Consider the following 22,131-nt stretch of genomic DNA (forward strand, 5'->3'; position numbering starts at 1 on the left):
GTGTGTGTGTGTGTGTGTGTGTGTGTGTGTGTGTGTGTATGTGTTTGCATGTGTGTACCACATCTTTATCCATTCATCCTTCGATGTACACATAGGTTGTTTCCATATCTTGGCTGTTGCAGATAATGCTGCAGTGAACATAGGAGTATGTATATCTTTTCAAATTCGCGTTATCATTTTCTTCATAAAAATACTCAGAAGTAGAATCACCAGATCCTATGGTCATCTTATTTTTAATTTATTTGAGAAAACTTCATACGGTTTTCCACAGTAACTGTGCCATTTTATATTCCCACCAATAATGTGTGACATTTCCATTTTGTCCAAGTCCTCACCAACACTTGTTTCTTGTCTTTTTGATAATGGTCATTCTAACAGATATGAGGTGATACCTCTTTGTGGTTTTGGTTTGCATTTCCCTGATGATGAGTGATGTTGAGCATCTTAACATGTACCCATTGAACATCTGTATGTCTTCTTTGGAAAAGTGTCTATTCAGATCCTTTGCTCATTTTTAAAAATAGATTTTTTTGCTATTGAGTTTTATAAGTTCTTTATAAAATGTGGATATTAACCCTTTATTTGATATATGATTTGCAAATATTTTCTTACATTCAATAGGTTGACTTTTCATTTTCTTGATAATTGCCCGTGCTGTGCAGGAGCTTTTCAGTTTGATACAGCCCTACTTATTTATTTTTGTTTTTGCTGACTTTGTTTTTGGAGTCAGATTCAAAAAGCCGTCATCGGCAAGTGAGATGTCAAGGAGCTTATCACCTAAGTTTTCTTCTGAGTTTTAAGGTTTCGGGTCTTACATTCAAGTCTAATTTATTTTGAGTTAATTTTTGCATATGATGTAAGGTAGTAGTCTAGTTTCATTCCTTTGCATGTGATTGTCCATTTTTCTCAACACCATTTATTGAAGAGACTGTACTTGTCCATTGCATATTCTTGCCTCCTTGTCATAAATTAATTTACTGTATATGTGCAGTTTTCTTTCTGAGCTCTCTATTCTGTCCCACTGATCTATGTGTACTTTTATGTTGATATACTGTTTTGATAACTATAGCTTTGTAATGTAGTTTAGAAACAGAAAGTTTTGTTTTTCTCTCTCAAGATTGCTTTGGCTATTGGAGGTCTTCTGTGTCTCTATACAAATTTTAGGATTGTTTGTTCTGTACCTGTAAAAAATGCCATTGGAATTTTGATAGGGATTGCATGGAATCTGTAAAATGCTTTGAGTAATATAGAAAGTTTAACAATATAATTTTTCTAATCCATGAGCACAGAATATCTTTCTACTTATTTCTGTCTTCTTCAGATTCTTTCATCAATATCTTATAAATGTACAAGCTTTTCACCTCCTTGGTTAAATTCATTCCTTAGGTGTTTTATTATTTTTGATGCAATTGTTAAGTAGGATTTTTAAAAGTTTCTCTTTGTGATAGTTCATCCATTTTTCTCTCAAATTTGGTAAACATATTTATGACTCTTACTTTGGAGTCTTTATAAGGCAAATTATCTCCATTTCATTAAGGTTTTATCATGTTCTTTCATTTAGAACATATTTCTCTGCTTTTTTGTTTTGCTTGGCTCTTTGTGTTTGTTTTTATGTGCTTGTCTGAAGGAGTGCCCTTGTGCAGGAGATGAAACTTATTATTCAACCTTGCCAGAACTCTTGGTTGTCTCTTTATCTTTAAGTCAGACCCTCAGGCAGCAACATTTAAAGTGTGCAGATATATACTTTTTGGTAGCTAGGACCTTAATCATAGACACTGCGAGTCTCCGGATGAAGAGATCTGGAGTTGTCCCTGGGCAATAGTTTCAAAGACCAGCATTCCAGATGTGTGTATGAGTTCCTTTCTAGAAAATACTTTTGAGCTGTAGTGAGGTTGATGGGGAGCACAGAGATGGCAGCCCATGGCTTCTGTTCTCTGAGATCACCTCCATAGCCTCTAGTTGTGTGGCAAACCTGAGGCGTGCCCCTGGGGCTGATGCTCCAGGACATGTAAATTGTCCTTTTTCACAGGAAGACTGGGGTTCTGTTGTTTCAGTCAGCTGTCTGTTCAGTGCCCTAAGGGTAGTAGGTTGCCAAGAACTGTATTTCTGATTGTTACAGTCCCATGGTGCCCAGGAACAGAAGCCCAGAGCTGGACACCAGAGCCCTGCAATCTAGGAGCATCCCCTTTGTGGATTGCACATGCCTGTTTACTTGAGGAGGGCAGCAGGAGGGTGCACAGGTGGGACATGGATTCCGGCTTTAATGGGGCAGCCAGAGAGTACAGGGAATGTGTAGAGCCACCAGCACTAGCAAGGTAGAGGGGGAATGCAAAAATGACCCCTGCCAGTGCCTCAGTCCTATGATTGGTCCCTACCCTCTGGGAAATTTTTTGAGATTAACAAACAAATCACTTTCAAATATAGTCTAGGCCCTTTTCTCGCTGCTGCTTTTGTGCTGGGCCTCTGGGACATGAGTCTGTGCAAGGACTCTTTAAGAATAGAATCTCAATTCCCAAATATAGTTAAAATGTCATTACTACCCAAAGCAGTCTACACATTNCTAGGTGTCCATCAATGGACAAATGGATCAAGAAGATGTGGTTTTTCTATACCATGGAATACTACATGGCAATGAGAAAGACTGAAATCTGGCCATGGGTAGCCACATGGATAGAACTTGAGTATGTTATGCTGAGCGAAATAAGTCAGGCAGAGAAGGACAGATACCGTATGTTTGCACGTATAGGAGGATTAGGAGGAACTTAACAGAGGACCGTGGGGGAGAAGAAGGGGGAAAATAGTGCAGGAGAGGGAGGGAGGCAAACCATGAGAGACTCTTTAATGCTGAGAACAGACTGAGGGCTGCTGGGGGTGGGGAGGAGGGAAATGGGAGTGGTGGGCATGGAGGAGGACACTTGTGGGGATGAGCACTGGGTGTTATATGGAAACCAACTTGACAATAAACTATTAAAAAAAAAAAAGAATCTCAGTTCCCTGCAGCCCTTTGGTTCTCCTTGATGTAAGTCCCATTGTTTTTCAAGGTCATATGAGGGTCTTGAGACTCTCTCCAAGTCTCAAAGGTTGGGCTGCCTCATGTGGGGTGTGAATCCCTCACTCCTCAGGGAGAAGCTCCAGGTTTGTGTGATCCCTCCTGATTGTGGATTGCTACACTGGGGGCAGGGTTTTTGCAAGACCTTGTCTCTGCCTTTTCTATCCCTCTCAATGTGACCTTTTAATTGTTTGTTTGGGAGGAGCTGTTCAGCTAGTATTCAGGTCTTTTCAGAGGAAAGTATTCCCTCTGTACCTGTAGATTCAGTGTGTCTGTGGGAGGAGGTGGGTTCAGGGTCTTCCTCCACTGCCATCTTGGATCACCTTTATATCTTTATATCTGTAAGTTATTTTAAGGGACCCAGCATCCCAGTTACAGCCTAACTCTTCAGATTTAATATTCACTGCAGTGTTTGGGCTGCCACATGATTCCACAGTAAGAATAAGGTAAATTCATTCTTTTATGATCACACTTCCTGTGATGTTCTTTTATACAGAAAAATAATAATAGAAAATATTTCATCTTTGACTTTTGTTAAATCCAAGGAAACTCCCGTTTCTTTCTGATTACCAAATTTGTTGTTTGTTCATTTCTTTTCCAGAGAGTTGAAAACGATGTGGCTTTCTAACAAGCAAAAAGATGAGTTGTGCTCCAAACATGTCATATTCCTGGAGAAAGGTAGCTGAGAAAAGTAATAATAGTACTGAGATTTCTTTTTCTTTTTTTTAATGTTTATGTAGTTTTGAGAGATAAAAAGCACAAGTGGGGGAGGGGCAGAGAGAGAAGAAGACAGAATCTGAAGCAGTTCCAGGCTCTGAGCTGTCAGCACAGAGCCTGATGCGGGGTTCAAACTCATGGACCATGAGATCATGACTGAGCTGAAGTAAGGTCACTTAACCAACTGAGCCACCCAGGTGCCCATGAGATATCTTAAATGAAATGTATGATAGGAGTAGGAAAGTTTTGGCCAACCTTTATTGTCATCTCTCTGAAACAGTTAATTGAGAGAATAAGCAAACATTTTACTTACCCTTCCCTTAATTTAAGGAAAGGTTGGCATGCCTAGTTTTCATGCACTCCCTCTTTTGGTAGTGGTCTAAGATCAGGCAAACCAGGGGAGGAAGACAATAAAGCAGAACAAGATGGATTAAGATCTTAGTTTCCAGAGTATCCATGTTTTAGTTTGGGTTTCCTTTATTTACTTCACTTTTAAATGTAAAGATAAACCTTTGGTTAGTTTATGTTTGCAAGGGCTGAATTTGGGAAGTATTTTTTGTTTCTCCGTTAACTTCAGTATAATTGCATCCCAGGGCGGCGGGAAGCAGAATAACTGATGTCATCATTTAAACTCAGCTTTTTAATCTTAGCACTGTCAAAATTTGGGGCTAGGCAATTTTTTGTTCTGGGGAATTGGCCTGTGCATTGGGACATGCAAGCATCATCTTTCCTCTTTATCCACTAGATGCCAGTAGCACCTCCTTACAACTGTAATGGTAAAAGTGTCTCCAAACATTGCCAATGTCCCACTGGGGTACATGATCATATTCTAAATACTGGGCTGGGAGCTTTACATTCAGTTTTTGCAGCAACCCTGAGAAGTAGACATTATTGCTTTCAGTTTCACAAATGATCAGCTTTTTCTTCCTTGCTAATTTGTCCATTCTGATACTGCTTTTGACGTAAAGACGGAACCACAGGGGCATCTGGGTGGCTCAGCCAATTATATGTCTGACTCTTGATCTCAGCTCAGGTCGTGATTGCACCATTTTGAGATTGAGCCCCACATTGGGCTCTGTGCTAAGCGAGGAGCCTGCTTAGGGATTTTCTCTCTTCCTCTCTCTCTACTCCTCCCCCATGCTCCCTCTCAAAATAAATAAACATTAAAAAAATAATAATTACTGAATCATTAATTTGCCATGTAAAAATGGGAAAATTATGGAAGGAAAAGGGATACATAAATTTCAGATATTTCTTCTTTAGAATATAGAAAGAAAAATGTGTAATGACCGTTATGAAGTATAAAATTAAAATGAACATGAAGGCTCCAAGATATTGTCCCTAATTAATACTTAGCTCATTTTTGGGCTCTATGTTGAATAATTATTGCTTTCAAAATATCAAATTTCCTGTACTAAGTAATTTGGTTTTTTCAATTAGATTAGAAAGACCCAGGAAACATGAAAATCAAATGCAGTGTGGAAATTTGGGTTGGATCTTGGAAAAAGAAAAAGAGATTAGTATAAAGCTGGTGATGTCTGTAATTTATTTCATAGTATTGTTCTAATGTTAATTTGTTGGTTTTGATCATTGTATGATGACTATGCAAGATGTTAACATTGGGAAAGCTGAGTAAGGGTATATGTGAAATCTCTGCTATTTTTGGAACTTTTTTTACATAGAAAATATTTAAGATTAAAAATGTTTTAAAATACAGAGAATGAAATATATTTTTTTAATAGTTTATTGTCAAATTAGTTTCCACATAACACTCAGTGCTCATCCCCAAAGTGTCCTCCTCCANGAAATATATTAATAATGTAAACAAATTCTGTCAAGAAGCAGATGATCTGGGTTTCTATTGTTATTCTACTACTTTCTACTATCATTTTTACTGTGGGCAGTTAAAATCTATAAATTTTAGCTATTTCAACTAGAAAAACAGATGATAATATCTGAATATATAACCTATTCAAAGGCATGATTGTAGACCAGATAACCTTGTGAGGTTGCTCTGATAAATAATTGTCTGCCTCTCTCTGTCTTTCTCTCTCAGACCTAATTATTTATGTATATCCACCTAAAACACATGGATGAATACATCCACACATGTAGATGTGTACATACATCTACACACACTCAACAGAGCTTTCTGTTAAAAAAGCATTCAAATCAAACCTTACTTTTGGTTTTAAACTATAGAGTGTGAAATGAGTATTTAAAAGCAGTGAGAAAGAGTTTCACTGGCCAAAAGGATTTACTATTACATTATTCAGCCATCACGCTAATGTGGGTTTCTTAGGCAGATGAAAGATTATAGGAGGTTACTAATAATGAGGATGAAACTACGTACCTAATGTTCTAGAACTGCCATTAAGAAATGCAAGTGTGTCACTGCTCAATTCTGCTGAGATATTTTTGCCTGTAACTTTCCTGTAGGGAACTTAGAGTAAAATGAACTTTATCTGAAAAGTTTAGGCTTGGCACATCATTTATATCAAGACATCCCACCATCTGCCCTCAAAGTTTGCATAAGAGGTGATGCCTTTCAGTCAACACATACTATGGGATCAGTACAATACTAGATGTATTAATTGTATTAATGCATTTTATGTCTGAAGGAGATTTTAATGATTAAAAAACAGGTTTTAGGTATCTTTAGAAGAATGGATGTTGGTTTTAAATAATAGTGAGATCATCCAGATTTTCTACCAATGCTCTCACTAAGAGTTTGTCGAGTACTGCATGTCGCCATATTGCAACAACATTTAAAACACACAATGCTTTCTCTTTTGGATTGTGGCCTTATTTTATTTGACTGACTTCTAACCCAGATACTGATAGAGAATGAACACAGCTTCTTTTGCAACAGCAGAGGGGTAGAATTCCATGCAAATTGGCAGTGAGTGAAGCCAACTGCTCTTGTAGCTTTTAGACTGTAGGCAGTGAGGACTTAAATATTCCATAAGCATAGTAGCTTTGGCTGTGGCTCCTGAGATTCTGAGCAGCTTCATATTGGTAAGGTGAACTATTTATCCAGCCTGGCCTACAAGGCACACCTAAGAAATGGTGTCTGTATTGGGATAGTCATATCCCACCCCTTAACTTACAATCGGGGTTCCTGAGCTTATATCTTAGTTATCGTCTTTGGCCCTGGCACTACCTTTTACCTTTAGCTTTGAAGAAATTTAAGTTTTCCTTATGGTCCTTATGTAAATTTCTCTGTGGTATAATTCTGTTGTTGTTCCTTCAGTTGAAGTCAGAATTGATATTTTACTTTCCATAAGGAATCAGAGAAACAAAGGATCAAACTCATTTACTTAGTATTACTTTAGGAGAAGACAGTCTCCTAGAGCTTATAATTTTTTTTTAAGGGTTAGGAATCTCTAATCCCTATGCCAGTTTCCAGGTCATTTTCTCTCTCACAGTGGAGAGCCTTCTATGAGTCTTTACAGAAGCCCTCTGCCCACTCTGTTTCTGGCTTCCAATACTACTATTAGAGTTTTAATTTTCTGAATTAAACCAAAGGCACCCAGTGCAACTGGCAAGATCCCATTCCCACAATAATGTGATCAAGGTATATTGTTTTTCCCAAATGGTTGGCCCGATAAGAAAGGCTTCTTAGAGAACTCACTAAACAAATGTGTTTTAAAACATTTGGAGATGGTCCAGAACTAGGGCAGAAATCTCCAGAAAGAAGGGACAAAGAAGATCTCAAAATCATTCATACACTCATTGAATGCACAGTAAAATGATATCTTACAGCTTTTTGATGTGTGTGTAGTTCTGGTAGAAACCAAGTCTGAGCCATACCCCTGTGGATAAAAGAAAGCTAGCCAGAAGTAAAGAGGTATTGCTGATGTTCATCATCTTATAAAGAGGTAAATCCTAAGATAGAAAATGGGGTTTCGGAAGTTGAGTCTCAAGCAGAGGAGAGATAGAATGCTTTCTTTTCTTGGATTTGGATTCTAAGGATTTATGCTATGTTCAAGAATAACCTCTGGTGGTAATAGAGAGATGGTCTCTACCAAGTGGAGATTATTGTGAGCTGGTCCTCATGACAGTGGCTAAGTGGACCCCTAGGAGATATACCATCTTGTTGTCAGATCAGTTAATATTATATTTGCCTTTCTGGAATCATCTCCTTTAGCCTGAATCATAAAGTCTGGTTTAAATAAATGCAAAAGCTCTTCTAACTATGCTATTCATGTTTAAGGGAAGGGTCATGTCAATCCATGCATAGAAACATGAATACTAGGGGTAACAATCTTGTCCCTAGAGAAGATTAAAGACTATAAGATTTAGCTGCCCCTTGCAATCTGAAGATGTTCTCTTAATTACCATCCTTGGAGGACAGAGATTTGATTTGGTCCCGGATAGCTATAGGTTTCTTATAATAACTTCAGGGAGAACTAGAAACTCTTAGTTCAAAAAGTGAAGTAGTTTAAACACCAGTTTGTTCCATCTAAGTTCCTTCTTGATATACCCTAAGAAGACTCTATCTACTCTCTCTGATGAATTAGCAGTCAACTTCATCAGCTCTTCTCAATTATTTATGTTTCATTCTCTCTTCTAGTTCTTTAATTTCTCGTTAGGGTAGGCGATGCATTAGGTTCTTGTATCATAGACAGAGATTAGTCTAATTAGGATAATTAAAGTTGTTCTATCATTCTTGAGTTTTTTTCAGGGACTTAATCTGATATGTTGTTTGTGCCCTATCCTTCTGTCTTTGTGTTGTGAAACACTGAACCAAAAGGATAATAAATCTGCATTTCATAGTTCAGTATTTTTCTCCTCATTTTATTCTTTGTCTTCTGATATCCAAAAAAGTAAATGAGAGAGACCAGGATTGGTAACATTAATAATTACGTATTGTTTAATATTTTGCAGTGGTGGGCTAGAACTGGCTGGCAATAAGGGCTGACTGACAAATATTCAGAAATTTTGTGAGCTGGATGTTCAACTATGAATAACTTGAAATTAGCCATGAGAAGAGTATTCCAATAGAAATTGGAAATTGCTGTAAATCAGAGGCTTTCCTCCTCCTCCTTTATTTCCAGAGAGTTGACTTGTCAATACATCACCAAATTTGGTTGTTGGCATCATAAATGTAGCCTAAAACTTATTTTACTGTAAGTTAAAGTAGATCGATTTTCAAAAGTAGGTAACAAGAATATCTCAACTTTCTTAATGCAAGAGAGAGATGTTTATTTGTTTTTAATTTTTCCATGACTTTGAAATGGATCTCTGAGAGGAAAGGGGTTACTTCCAGGACTATGAAAACACAGCAAAAATAGGACATAATAGAGGATAAGTTCTGAGAAAAACCTTATGTTTTGTTTGTCTCTAAAAATGAATCCCTGCATAATGTTTATTGTATAAGCAGATGTGCCATTTAGGTACTAAGTTTAAAATTAGCCAGAAGGAATAGCAGAAACAGATCCACAAATACAGAGAACAAACTGGTGGTTGCTGGGGAAGTAAAGGGAAAAATGGGTAAAGAGGAGTGGGAGGTACAGACTTCCAGTTATGGAATGAATAAGTCATGGGGATAAAAGGTACAACATAGAGAATACCATCAGTGTTGTACGGTGACAGATGGTAGCTACACTTATGATGAGCATAACATTACATATAGCACTGTTGAATCGTTATGCTGTACACCTGAAACTAATGTAACATTGTATGTCAACTATACTTCAATTTAAAAAAAAAAAAAAAAGGAAAAGTAGACAGAGGGAATTAGCCTTCTGGGTTGATTAGCTTGCATTTTCCCAAAGGTAACAGGCCAGAAATTCTCTGGCATTAGCTATTCGTATTGATAAAAGTTAAAGAAAGTATGTTTGAGAAAGTCCAGTCAATTGATTACCTGAGTTCTTTTTTTTAGAGAGAGAGAGAGCACACTAGTAGGGGAGAGGGGTAAAAGGAGAGAGGGAGAAAGAGAGAGAGAGAGAGAGAGAACGGGAGAGAGAGAGAGAGAGAGAGAGAGATTGAGATTGAGAGATTGAGATTTAAGCAGGCTCAGTGCGGAGCCCAATTTGGAGTCAATCCCATGACCCTGGGATCATGACCTGAGCTGAAATCAAGAGTCGGATACTCACCGACTGAGCTACCCAAGCACCCCTGAGTTCTTTTGTTTTAACAAACTATTTTGTTTTAAAAAATCTTTGAGCTTGCTAGATTACTAAAAGTATTTTTTAAATATTTATCTTCTGAAGTTTTTACTTATTTTAAACCAAGAGGATAGAAGGAGGTGGGAAGTGAGCTGGGCTGGTAGAGAAACCTGGTGATTGACTTGAATTGGTGAGTCTTTCATAGTTACAGCTCACCTGTTATCAGTAGTAGGCTCTGTAATAGTTTCCTGTTGCTGTAGTAAGAAATTACCACAAGCTTAGTAGTTTAAAGTAACAAACATTTATTCTTCTAAAATTCTAGAGGTCAGAGTTCAAAGTCATTTTCACTGGGCAGAAATAAAGGTGTCTGCAGAACGGTGTTCCCTTAAGAGGCTGTAGGAGAGAATCCATTTCCTTGTCCTTTCCCGCTTCTAGAGCAGCATTCCTTGGCTCATGGGACTTTCCTCTATCTTCAAAGCCATCAGCAGAACACTTTACTTCAGTCATGACATTGTCAATCTCCCTCTGCTTCCCTCTTACAAGGATATGATAGAGGATGATCTTCCCATCTCAAGATTCCTAATTTAATCACATCTGTAAAACCTCTTTTCACATATAAGATACCATTTGCAGGGGTTAGGATCTAGATGATTTTGGGTATCAGCAGTCAGCCTACCACAGGCCTTTCAAAGGATAAGCAGAGAGCTTGATGCCTTCTTGGGGAACTTTGGAATGGGTAGCAATTACCAATGAAGTTGCCCCATTTGGAGAAGGCTACCTTGCATAAAAATTTTGTCATTGGTTTGTTTCCACCTCTTCTGCCTACCTACCTATCCTACCTGCAGAGAAGGGGAGAAAGAAACAGTCCTTTGTTAATCTATGTATTAAACCACAGTGACTCCAGGCATACTTTTTTTCCCTAGGTGAAACAACACTGGGACTAGGCAGGAAAAAATAAATTTTAATTGCTTCTTGCAGGAAATACTTGCCTCTGAAAGATAAGAATTTTAATGAAGTGGAATTATTTACTTCACAAGACACACTCAAGAAATTCACCTGGATGTGCTCATTGATCCAAAGCTATTATGTCATCAGCTCTATTTAATCCCAGAATTTTCCTGTTTGAATAGCCCACCTAAAATCATATGGCCCATGACCTAAAACCCTATGTATACCATTTCCTAGTTTCTTCATTTTGAGACATTTTTAAGACTGTACAGTGTTCTCTCTCTTTTTTAAACTTATTATGTCTACTTAGTTATTAAAAACACTTGACACTCTAGTAACATATAAATGCATTCTTTTTGAAATGTAATTTATTGCCAAATTGGCTAACATGCAGTGTGAACAATGTGCTCTTGGTTTTAGGGGTAGATTCCCGTGATTTATCACTTACATACAACAGCCAGTGCTCATCCCAACAAGTGCCCTTCTCAATGCCCATCACCCATTTTCCCCTCTTCCTCATCCCCCCTCATCAACCCTCAATTTTTCTCTGTATTTTAAGAGATCTTTCTTAAAGTAAGACTAATAAACTTTGCTGATAAACAGGTTTCTCTGGTAGCCTTTTGATATTACTGCCAACATTGAACTCTTGAAACTTTATAGATATCTTTCATTTATTACTGTGAACAATTTCCATAGAGCTGTCTTACTCCTCAAATGTACCTTTCACTCTGAGGCCAATGAACACAGTAGGGATTTTTTGCTGTAAGCTTTTAAAATATTTTTTACACAGAAGGTGTCTCATCCAAAAAAGTAGCAACTTAGAGGAGACCATGGTTTAGAATATGGCAGAAGCAATAGCATGGGATATTTGTTAAAAATATTTTTGTCTACAATTTTATATTTTATTTTTTTAAGTAGTTTCCACTCCCAATGTGGAGCTTGAACACATGACCCTGAGATTAGGAGTCACATGCTCAATTGACTGAGCCAGCTAGGTACCTAAACATGGGGAAATTTTTTACACTTCCTTTTTACCAATAAGTAAAACAAAACGAGACAAAACTTTTTTTCTAGGCATTTATTTAAGGTTTGGGTAGTCCCTATCTATGACTTAAACATTTGTGAAAGAGTATATTTTCAGCTTTCTGAAAAGCTGACTCCAGGTAGCTGAAAATACCAGTAACTGAGATATCATTGCCAGACCAACAGGATAGGCTTAGTTACAGAAATTACTTCAACACATAATTCTTTCAGTTTTCAGTTCAAATACTTGACAGGTGTTTAATAAATGCTATCTGATTTTATTCTCTTTACAACCCTATTGGATAGCTTTTGGAGGTTTGAGGGGCCAGTAAATCAAATCATTGTTTAGTCTGAGTTTTTGATCCTATTGATACCTACACTTTTGTCAGACTGAAGGACCTTGAAATGAGTTTTATTGTCAGTAGAGTTGAATCAGGCCTCGTGACATTGGCTTGCAGTGCCATGAGTTTCCTAATACTTTTATTAAATAATTAGATCTACCAAACCAGGCATGGAAGCTGCCAAACCAGGCAGCTCAATAGTCTTACATCCAAGGAGCAATACTGACCAAATAGGAATGGAGGAGACTGCTGGGAATATAAAGAGTCTTGGCTCAAGTCTTTCCCAAGCTTAGAAATTAATAATTCACTCCTCTCTGATGAGGAGAACAAGGAGTGGAAAGGAAACCTGGAAGTGTTATATTAATAATTTCCTTCTGGGAGTGTAAGCTTTCTCTGAAAACAAGACAGGATAAAAAGAGTTCTTTCTAATTTAGGTATTATTATCTCTGTTCTACATCATGATATATTTGACACTTTATTTCTTTATTTAAATGTTTATTTAGTTTTGGTAGACAGAGAGAGCACAAGCAGGAGAGAAGAGAGAGAGGGAGGGACAGAATCCAAAGCAGGCCCAGGCTCCAAGCTGTCAGCACAGAGCCCAGTGTGGGGCTTGACCCCACAGACTGTGAGATCATGACCTGAGCCAAAGTCGGTTGCTTAACTGACTGAGCCACCCAGGCGCCCCAATATATTTGACACTTTAAATGTTAATCCCAAAATGCTAGAACTGACATTAAGAGCCTTGAAATAATTTCTTTTTTTTTAATGTTTATTTATTTTGAGAGAGAGGCACACACACAGAGACACAGAGAGAGAAAGCATGAGCTGGGGAAGAGCAGAGAAAGAGAGGGAGACACATAATCCAAAGCAGGCTCCAGGCTCTGAGCCATCAGCACAGAGCCCGATGCAGGGTTCAAACCAATGAATCATGAGATCATAACCTGAGCCATAGTTAGACACTCAACCGACTGAGCCACCCAGCTGCCCCAAAATGATCCCTTTCTTCTTCCTTCCATACACTGTTACATGCATATTATAATTTTTTTGTTCATACAATCCTATATGAAATACTTCTGCTTGTTGGATATATTAATTTAAAAAATAGTGGTATGAAGTCTCCAACTTTGATAGTGGGGTGGTCTATTTCTCATAGTTTTATTATTTTTTGCTTCATGTATTTTGATGCATTGTTGTTAGGAGCATATGTGTTAAAGATTGTTAAGTCTTTTGTGAGAATTGACAGCTTTATTATATAAAGCCCCTCTTTGACCTGAAATTTCTTTTGTCTGATGGCTACTTTGAAATTGATATAGCTCCTCAAACTTCCTTTTAAATTGCAATAGCAAGGAACACCTTTTCCCATATTTTCTTTTTTTCAATGTGTCTTTTTAAAAGTTTAGGTGACATTCATATAACATACCTTTATCCATTTTAAAGTGAACAATTCAGTAACATTTAGTCCATCTGCAATGTCACACAAACACTACCATCTAGTTCCAAAATGTTTTCATCACCTCAAAGGAACACCATATCTATTAAACAATTGCTCCACCACCATCTTTTCCCTCTATTTCCTGGTGATCTTTAATCTATTTTCTGCCTTTACAGATTTACCTATTCTGGATGAATGGAATTATACAATCTATGACATTTTGTTTTTGACTTCTTTCATGTTGCATAATGTTTTTGAAGTTCTGCCACACTGTCGCATATGTATCTCAGTACCTCATTCTTTGCTATGGCTGAACAATATTTCATTGTATGGTATATACCACATTTTATCCGTTCATCCATTGATGAACAATTTGGGTTGTCTCTACCTTTTGGCTATTGTGAATTCTGCTCCTGTGAACATGCATGCATGGACACACATTTGTTTGACCATGTGTTTTCAACTCTTTGGGGTATATACTCAGGAATGTGCTGTAGATTGAATGTTCATATCCTCCCAAAATTCATATGTGGGAATCCAGTCTCTAATGTGATGGTATTTGGAGGTGAGACATTCAGATTATTTTGGGAGATTATTAGGTTATGAGGGCCCTCATGAATGGGATCAGTGCACTTATAAAAGAGATTCTAAAGAGATTCCTGTTGCCTGCACCATGTGAGGACACAGCATAAAGGTAACCATCTATAAACCAGAAAGTGGGCCCTCTCCAGACACTAAATCTGTTTGTACCTTAATCTAGGATTTTTTAGCTTCTGGAAATGTTTGAAATAAATTTCTGTTGTTTATAAGCCACTGAGTTTATGGTATTATGTTATAGCTACCCTAATGGACCAAGACAAAGTAGAATTGCTGGGTCAGATCATGATTCTGTGTTTAACATTGAACATTAGCTTTCATCCCATACCTGTACTATTAATCTGTGACTGTACATTTAAAGACAAATTATATTTGATTCCTTTTTTTTTAAGCTATTCTGACAATCCCTGTCTTTTAATAGGTGTATTGAGACAATTCACATTTAAAGTGATTGCTGATAGAGTTGCATTAACATGTACCATGTTTATAATTGTTTCCTCTGTTTTGCTCCTTTTTTTCCCTGCACCGCTTCTTTTTTGTTTTTATAATCTTTGTTTCTTTTTCTCCCATCTCTAGTTTGGACTGAGCATTTTATGAGATTCCATTTTCTTTCCTTTCCCATCATGTCAATTATGGGTAGTAAAGGTTCCTTAAAACAGATCATTTAAATTTTTTTCCTCATGGTATAGTTATGTATTCCAAAGAATTGAAAACAGTTGCTCAAACAAATACATGTGCATGTACATTCAAAGCAGCATTATTCACAATAGCCAAAAGATAGAAACAACTCAAATGCCCCAAAATTAATCAATGGATAGACAAATTATGGTACATACATTTAATGAAATATTGTTCAGACATCAAAAGGAATGAAGTGCAGATACCTGCCAATTATTTAACTTACCTGTATTATATAATCACTGATGCATTGTTACTATTATTTATTTGATATAAACAGTTATCTATTAGATCAATTATTCCCCTTCTGTTATTTCAAATAGTATATGTTACTCCATTAAAAATATTTTATGGTTCTTTGATGTTCTATTTTTGTTTGGGAAGCTTCGATTAATATATCTTGAAGCTCACTGACTACTTCTTTCACCACGTATAGTTTACTAATGAGCCCATTAAGGGCATTCTTCAGTATGTTGCAATGTTTTTGATTTTGAGCATTTCTTTTAATTCTTTCTTAGAATTTCCATCTCTTTGTATATATCAGCTATCTGTGTTGCATGTTTTTCACTTTTTCTATGAGAGCCCTTGACATATTAATCACTGTGACTTAAAATTCCCTATCTGATGATTCCAAAATCTGTATCATATTTGAGACCATTTCTGATGAATACTTTATTTCCTCAGACTGTGTTTTGTTTGTTTGTTTTTTTGCTTGTTTTTATATTTTAGCATGCCTTGTAATATTTTTGTTGACAGCTAGACATGATGTATTAGAGAACAGGTAAATAGACCTTCAGTGTTAATATGTCTGAGAGTTGGACTGTTTAATATTTGGTTCAGCTTTACGTGCCAAAGGCTTCTGTTTCCTCTAGTGTCATTATTTTGTTTCACCTGTTGTGTTTGGGTTTCCCTAAAAGCTCCTTCTCAAGTAGAAATCTGTATATTATAGCTCATTCAGCTGAAATCCACTATTTTACTGGAGATGTGCTGGTGTTGTAGTAAGATGTGGAGGAAGGAAACTTATGATTAAACCTTAGTCATTTTATGGGCTCATGTCCTTGGGCTATAACCTTCATAAGTGTTTCTTTTTTCTCCCCTCAGGGGAAGCAGGAAGACTAGAAGGGACTGGAGTTGGACAATTGCCCTTCTCCATGTCATAGAAGGATTTTGTTAAGTCTTATCCCTTAGAGAGTAGGGCTTCATTATGATGAATGCTCTGGGCATATTTTGAAATGGTTATTTTTCTCTCTCTCATGCTATAAACACAAGGGGTTTTTTCTTTAGTCTTTTTTTGTGAGAAACTGTGGGGTCCCTGAATATGTGGGAATCCTGTAAGACTGGGCCCCTAAGAGTTCTCACTCTCAAGGTAGTACACACACAGCCTCCAGCAGTTTGTCAAAATTAGCACGGACTGAGAGTTTGTAGCTCTGATTTAAAGTTTACAAACACTTAAAGTTTATATAGAATGCTGTGATTGTCTGTATTTGTGCTATCTCCAGATATTGGGTTGGCAGTTTGCCTTATGAATTTAACTATCTCTCGAGTCCAAAAAACGTTGTTGAATTTTAGTTTGCTTATTAATTTCTTATCTTAAAGACAGGAGCAATGACTGCCAAATTCTTTACCTATTGGAGCTGAAATCCCTCATATATTTTTTATTTCAACCATAACTTCTGGTTGTAGACTTAGGTTATCTATAATTCTTCAGTATCAGTAGACATTGATAATCCTATTTTCTCTATTCCTTCACTCACCAATTCCCTAGGATGAAAACTTTGTACTTTTCTTGCTTGCTCACATCTTTAACATTTCATATGACATCCTTATTCTCTGATGACGTTTGCTCTAATTCACTGAGCAAATTGAAGCCATAGGAAGAGAACTCTCATAAGCTTTCATCACCACAGTGAACCAACTGCCTGCATTAGAACATAGTTTGTCTTCCTGTTATTATAGATAAAATTTCCACCCATTCTATGGCTCACCCATACTCTCTCAAGGAGGCACTTTTACCTTCTTGCTTACTCAAGAATATCACACAAGAAATTCCCACATCATCTCACCTGAACCATTAAGTTTCAGTATCTTTAGGATCATTTCCATCAGTACAGGAGCAGCTGATATTTTCCCCACTATATAAAACAATAAGACACTCCTTTAAATAAAACTGTCACCCCTTCCTGCTCCCATCCTCATTCCTTGATGTCTTTTGAAACAAATTTCTTGAAAAAAATGTTCTCACTTTCTCCAATTTCTGCTCTTTGCATTCTTTCTAAAACACACTCAAATTTGGCTTCTACCTACACTATTCCACTAAAACAGCTGTTCTCCCATAACAGTGGATTATTTGCTTATGATCCTTTCTTTATTCCCTTCTCTTTTCATGGTTTAATACACCCCATTGATATTGTTCTTGGCTATGTGGTTTGTTTTGATCAGTGGAACATGGAAGAAGAGAGCTAACACTTTTGAGTCCAGGCAAGTTTCTATCCACATTTTTTAGTTTCTTATTTACATCATGTGAAAGAAATAACCTTGGTAACTGTAGCTCCTTATAGAAATGGCTTATACGAATGATTTTTTGAATTGTTTAATCGTTTCCATATCTGCTACAGTAGCTCCATATTCACTCTCCCAAAAGTGGAGTATCCCATACCTATTCATACTTAAAAGACTGAGGCTTAACCACACCCACTGTCTAGTCTCAGGGATTTGAATCCTGTGATAGCTCACTTGGTATCTTCAGATAGCAATAGTCTTGTCTCTATCATGTAATCATCTAATCATTTAATATCCTAGATTTTCTTAGAACTTATTTGCAGTCACATTTTAGACTATGAGGTGAAGATTTATAAAACCAATTTTTATGTTTAGTTTTAAAAGTTTTATCTTTCTATATAAGAAAGAAAAGCAGACTTTTAGAGTTGCATATATTTCTGTTCATATTGGTTTGATGAGAATTATTTGGTTCACTTGACAAGTTCCCTGTGGTTTGTTAGGTAATAAATGAGCCAAAAACAATTCCTTATTAAGATATCTAAGTGAGAATAGCAGAGATACTAAACCTTTCCTTCAATAAAATAGTAAGTGCTGTGCAAAGTATTTTGGGTGACAAATGATTGAGTCCTCATTCTTTTACTGTCAAACTATGGGATGTTAAGGTCACAATCTAAACTTTCCTTGCCTTCATTTTTTAAAATATAAAATAAGTGATGTAACTTGATGAGATTCAGTTAAATCCTAAAATTTTATCAACAATAAAAAATACTGTCCATTAAAATATAGATGGACAAATAATTGAACTGCCTAGGATGGAAAAGATATTAGGAAGTTTATAGAGTGAGCAAAATTGACAGTTCACGTGGTGAAGAGAGATAAGAAATGGCATCAAATGAGATAGTTACTGTAAAAAGAGTCCAGTGAAACAAGAGCATATGGAGGATAATGTCTGCCATGTTCAAATTAGTGCCAGGTTTTTGTGGTTTGTTGGATGCTTTTCCATAGACTATAGAAGGAAAAAGAATACAGCTGTGAAAGCTACCCTCTTCACCTTGGCTGAGGAACTCTCCAACAGAGCAGATGGTTCTGAGTTTCAAGCCATGAATCATTGTCAGGGGATCTCCTCAAGCTGCAGCAAGCAAGAAGAGTTGACAAGCCTCAATGGATAATATTTTCATTACTATTGGTATCAGTCACATTCATGCCCTTGGATCAGTGGATTCTTCATATAAGGCAGAACAAGATTATATTGGCTTTCTCTATTAAAGCTTGATATACTTTAATTGTGTTGATTAGACTATATTTCATTATTTTAGTTACTTTAGCTGAAGTCACCTATCAGTAGAAGTAAATGAAATTTTACCTTGAATATTTTGGCTACTTTTTTTTTTTATAGAATTTAACGATTAGAATATGCTTCAGTGATCACTTTTAACATTTTCAATTGCAAAATATCTTGGATCATTAGGTTTCAGAATCAGAAATCTAATAGAGGACAAAAAGTGGTCCAAAGTAGAGATTTTTCCATAATGTGGAAAAGTCAGTATTTGATGGATCCCCAGGTGCTGTGGTGAAAGAGAGAAGGGCTGTTTCAGAAAGCACATTCACATTTTCACTTCTGCAAAATTTATTCTGGGAAATAGTCTAGGTGAATGCTATGAAGAGCATTACTTTTTCTAACGTACAAGATGTGTGGTCATGTGCAAAAGCAGGGGATTTCAGTCAACGACACCTGCTCTGTCCCTTTAAGCTATGTGACCATTTACAAATACGTCTGAAGCATTTTCCTAAACTGTTAAATATGGAAAATAATGCATCTCAATATGTTGCAGGGTTATTGTGAGAAAAAAAGCCAGTGCTAGAATCCTTAGAATTTGTCTGGCATATGATAGGTACTCAATAATAGTAGCCATTGTTAGTGTTCTTCATTATACTGTATATAGTGATTACCAAGTCACCCTTGTCATTTTTATGTGTGTAATGTGCCAGAGGAAAAATACTGCAAATGTTAAACACATGAAAGGTGAGAGCAAAGTAAAAAAAAAATCAGAGTTGAATGAAATATTAGAAAACAGATTTCTAGATCTGGCTCTGTCAATATGAAATTTTATGACCCTGAGAAACTTCACTTATCCTTTCTATACCTTAATGTTATGTATAAAATGAAAAAGCAAAATTAGATTATCTATCTGAACCATGCTCTGAAGAACACTGGTGTTGATTTATTCTTCCTAAAATAAAGGACTTCCATGTTAAAAATAAATTTAAAAAGATCTCTAGACATACCTCTTGGGAATTTATCTTGCATATTAGCACATTAAAATATGATTTAATGTGGTTTTGATAGTGTGTTGAACTTGATATAAACCAATTTCCCAAGCATTTGACACAAGTATCCAGTATTCATGAAAAAAACCCCATTTTGCTAAACCTTTTCATATAACTCAACTTAGAAATGCTATACAGATGGGGTGCCTAAGTGGCTCAGTAAGTTAAGTGTCTGACTTCACTTCAGGTCAAGATCTCATGGTTCATTGGTTCATATGTTCAAGCCCCGCGTCAGAATCTGAGCTGATAGCTCAGAGCCTGGAGCCTGCTTCAGATTCTGTATCTCCCGTCTCTCTACCCCTCCCCCACTTGTGCCTTTCTTTCTGTCTCTCTCTCTCTCTCAAAAATAAATAAATAAACATCAAAGAAAATGCTATACAGAATGTTCTCTATGATCCCCTTATAATTCTAATAGTTGGTTACTCTGTAACCCTAAATTGCCCTGAAGGAACATGCTAGATGATGGTTTATAGGGAGTATGACTTGTTAAATATTAAATATTCATTTTATATGGAAAAAATAATTTCTTATTGGATCATTAGAGGAACATGTTTATGAATTAAGGCTAGGTATATGAGTGAAGTTATATGCAGGGGACCAGCCTCTGCAAGCCAGGGTTGGCCCAGAGAATGATGGTTGGTGTCGGCGAAAGAAGACACGGAGCCAGCCTCTTCAGGTGGACTGCTCACATTTATTTTTCAGCTTAGGGTTTTTATATAGCAAATTCAAACAATCATGCTTAAACAATTTACATTTTTTGAGTACAGTCATAGGACTTAACATTTCTAAGTTTTCTTGGCAACAGTGATTTCATGGTACATAATTTCCACTTCAACCAATAAAATTTAACCTGGTAGTCATAACAAAGTTTTACATATTCTTTACTACATATGACAGGGTATCTAAGGATAAGTGAAGCATATTGCCAGAATACATGAGATCACAGTGCCCTTTAATTGTTTAAATTCAGTGGGCATGCAAAAACAGGATATACTTGTACCTGCAGTTGTAGGTAACAGACTTTCACAATCCCTTACTAAGAAAGAACAATGTCAACATTTATTATAGATGACGCATGGAAATGTTTTACATGGATCAACTAGAATTTGGTCTCTGCATTTACCAATCTCATTCTTTGACCAGAACAATCCATAAGTTGCCTTACAGGCTTGAGGTCAGCAGGCAAATATTTCTCTAACACTTTTTCGAGAAAGTCCTCCACAACTAGTAAGTCTTGTTTTTGTCTCTGCTTATGGCATAATATGTATTATTGGCAATTAGACTCATACAAGGAAAATGAATTCTAGGTCTCTTATAGACCCAATGCATACTGGACTGTCCCCAGTTTTGCTAATTGCTACAATATTTATTAGACAACATCTGATTGAGGGGGAAGACATGATATTTAGGTACATTCCATTTTGGAGGAAGGGGGAACTTTGGGCGATTCTAGTTTCATATTAACCCTAGAATAGACTAACAGCAGAAGTGAGAGTAAAAGGTACAGACAAAGTAGAGAAGAAGAATTCTTCCGGGGGTTCTTCTGACTGCATTGCAGCCTCTTCCCTGGGCCTTGCCATCAGGGATGATCTGTGCAGTTTCGGTCTCCGGCAGTAATAAAGGTCTTAATATAGGTGACATAGGTTTACAGAGAAGTGTATTGGAATTGTCCAGTAGTTAAAAGACTACTTTCTTTCAGTCTGTGAATTAAATGTACTTCAATAACATTTACCAATTGAGTTCACATTCTCAACTCATAGAAATTATTTGTTAAAAACCATGTAGACCTAAAATCCCCCACAGTAATGTAGTATATATGTACATAAAACATATGGAACATACATGGTACAGCTAGAGGGTTTAAATTTATTCACTGTGATGGTACCATTGCTTTTCTCTAATTTATACCACATGTTTTTTTTTCTTTTTCTTTATTTAGCTTTTAATCCTGTAAAGAGTCTGGGAATGTAAATCTTATGGAGGATGTGGAATATAAGCCATTCCAATCATGGCTATGTGACATCCTCAATTTGCTAGAGTAAATTTTATCTGTCAGGTTTTCACTGTAGGCATCTCTTTATTGGGCCAATCAAAAATTGTGGAAGAATTTTTATGTGGTCTCTTACTGCATCTTCTAGAATGAGGATATTTTTCTGAGCAAGATAGGAGCCATAGACTGCCAAAATATGTACAGGTTTCCCATAGATTCTGTGGCTGTTGGGTATAACAGTTATTCTTTCCCAATCATATGGGTCATCTGAGGGAAGTCCTAACTATGGTCAGGGGTTGTAGGTTGCTTTTACATGTATAATAATGGCTGTCCTCTCCAGCCATGCCAATATTCTTGATATAATAGGGAAAAAGGAAAGAATGGTGGTGGAGTACCTTCTGCAGCTTCTTATCTCC

At 36.6% G+C, this 22,131-nt stretch overlaps 1 long non-coding RNA gene across 3 annotated transcripts in view; it reads left to right on the forward strand.

Annotated features, from left to right (window-relative positions):
* Window positions 1-22,131, forward strand: part of LOC144242532 (uncharacterized) — a 209,614-nt gene that overhangs the window by 156,638 nt on the left and 30,845 nt on the right. For all 3 annotated transcript variants that reach the window (XR_013338373.1, XR_013338372.1, XR_013338374.1), the window contains exon 5: window positions 3,651-3,727. This is a non-coding gene — a long non-coding RNA (uncharacterized LOC144242532). The remainder of the gene's footprint in view (window positions 1-3,650; window positions 3,728-22,131) is intronic.

The sequence above is a fragment of the Crocuta crocuta genome, unplaced genomic scaffold (assembly GCF_008692635.1).
Source record: "Crocuta crocuta isolate KB4526 unplaced genomic scaffold, BGI_CrCroc_1.0 scaffold384, whole genome shotgun sequence".
Classification (NCBI taxonomy): domain Eukaryota; kingdom Metazoa; phylum Chordata; class Mammalia; order Carnivora; family Hyaenidae; genus Crocuta; species Crocuta crocuta.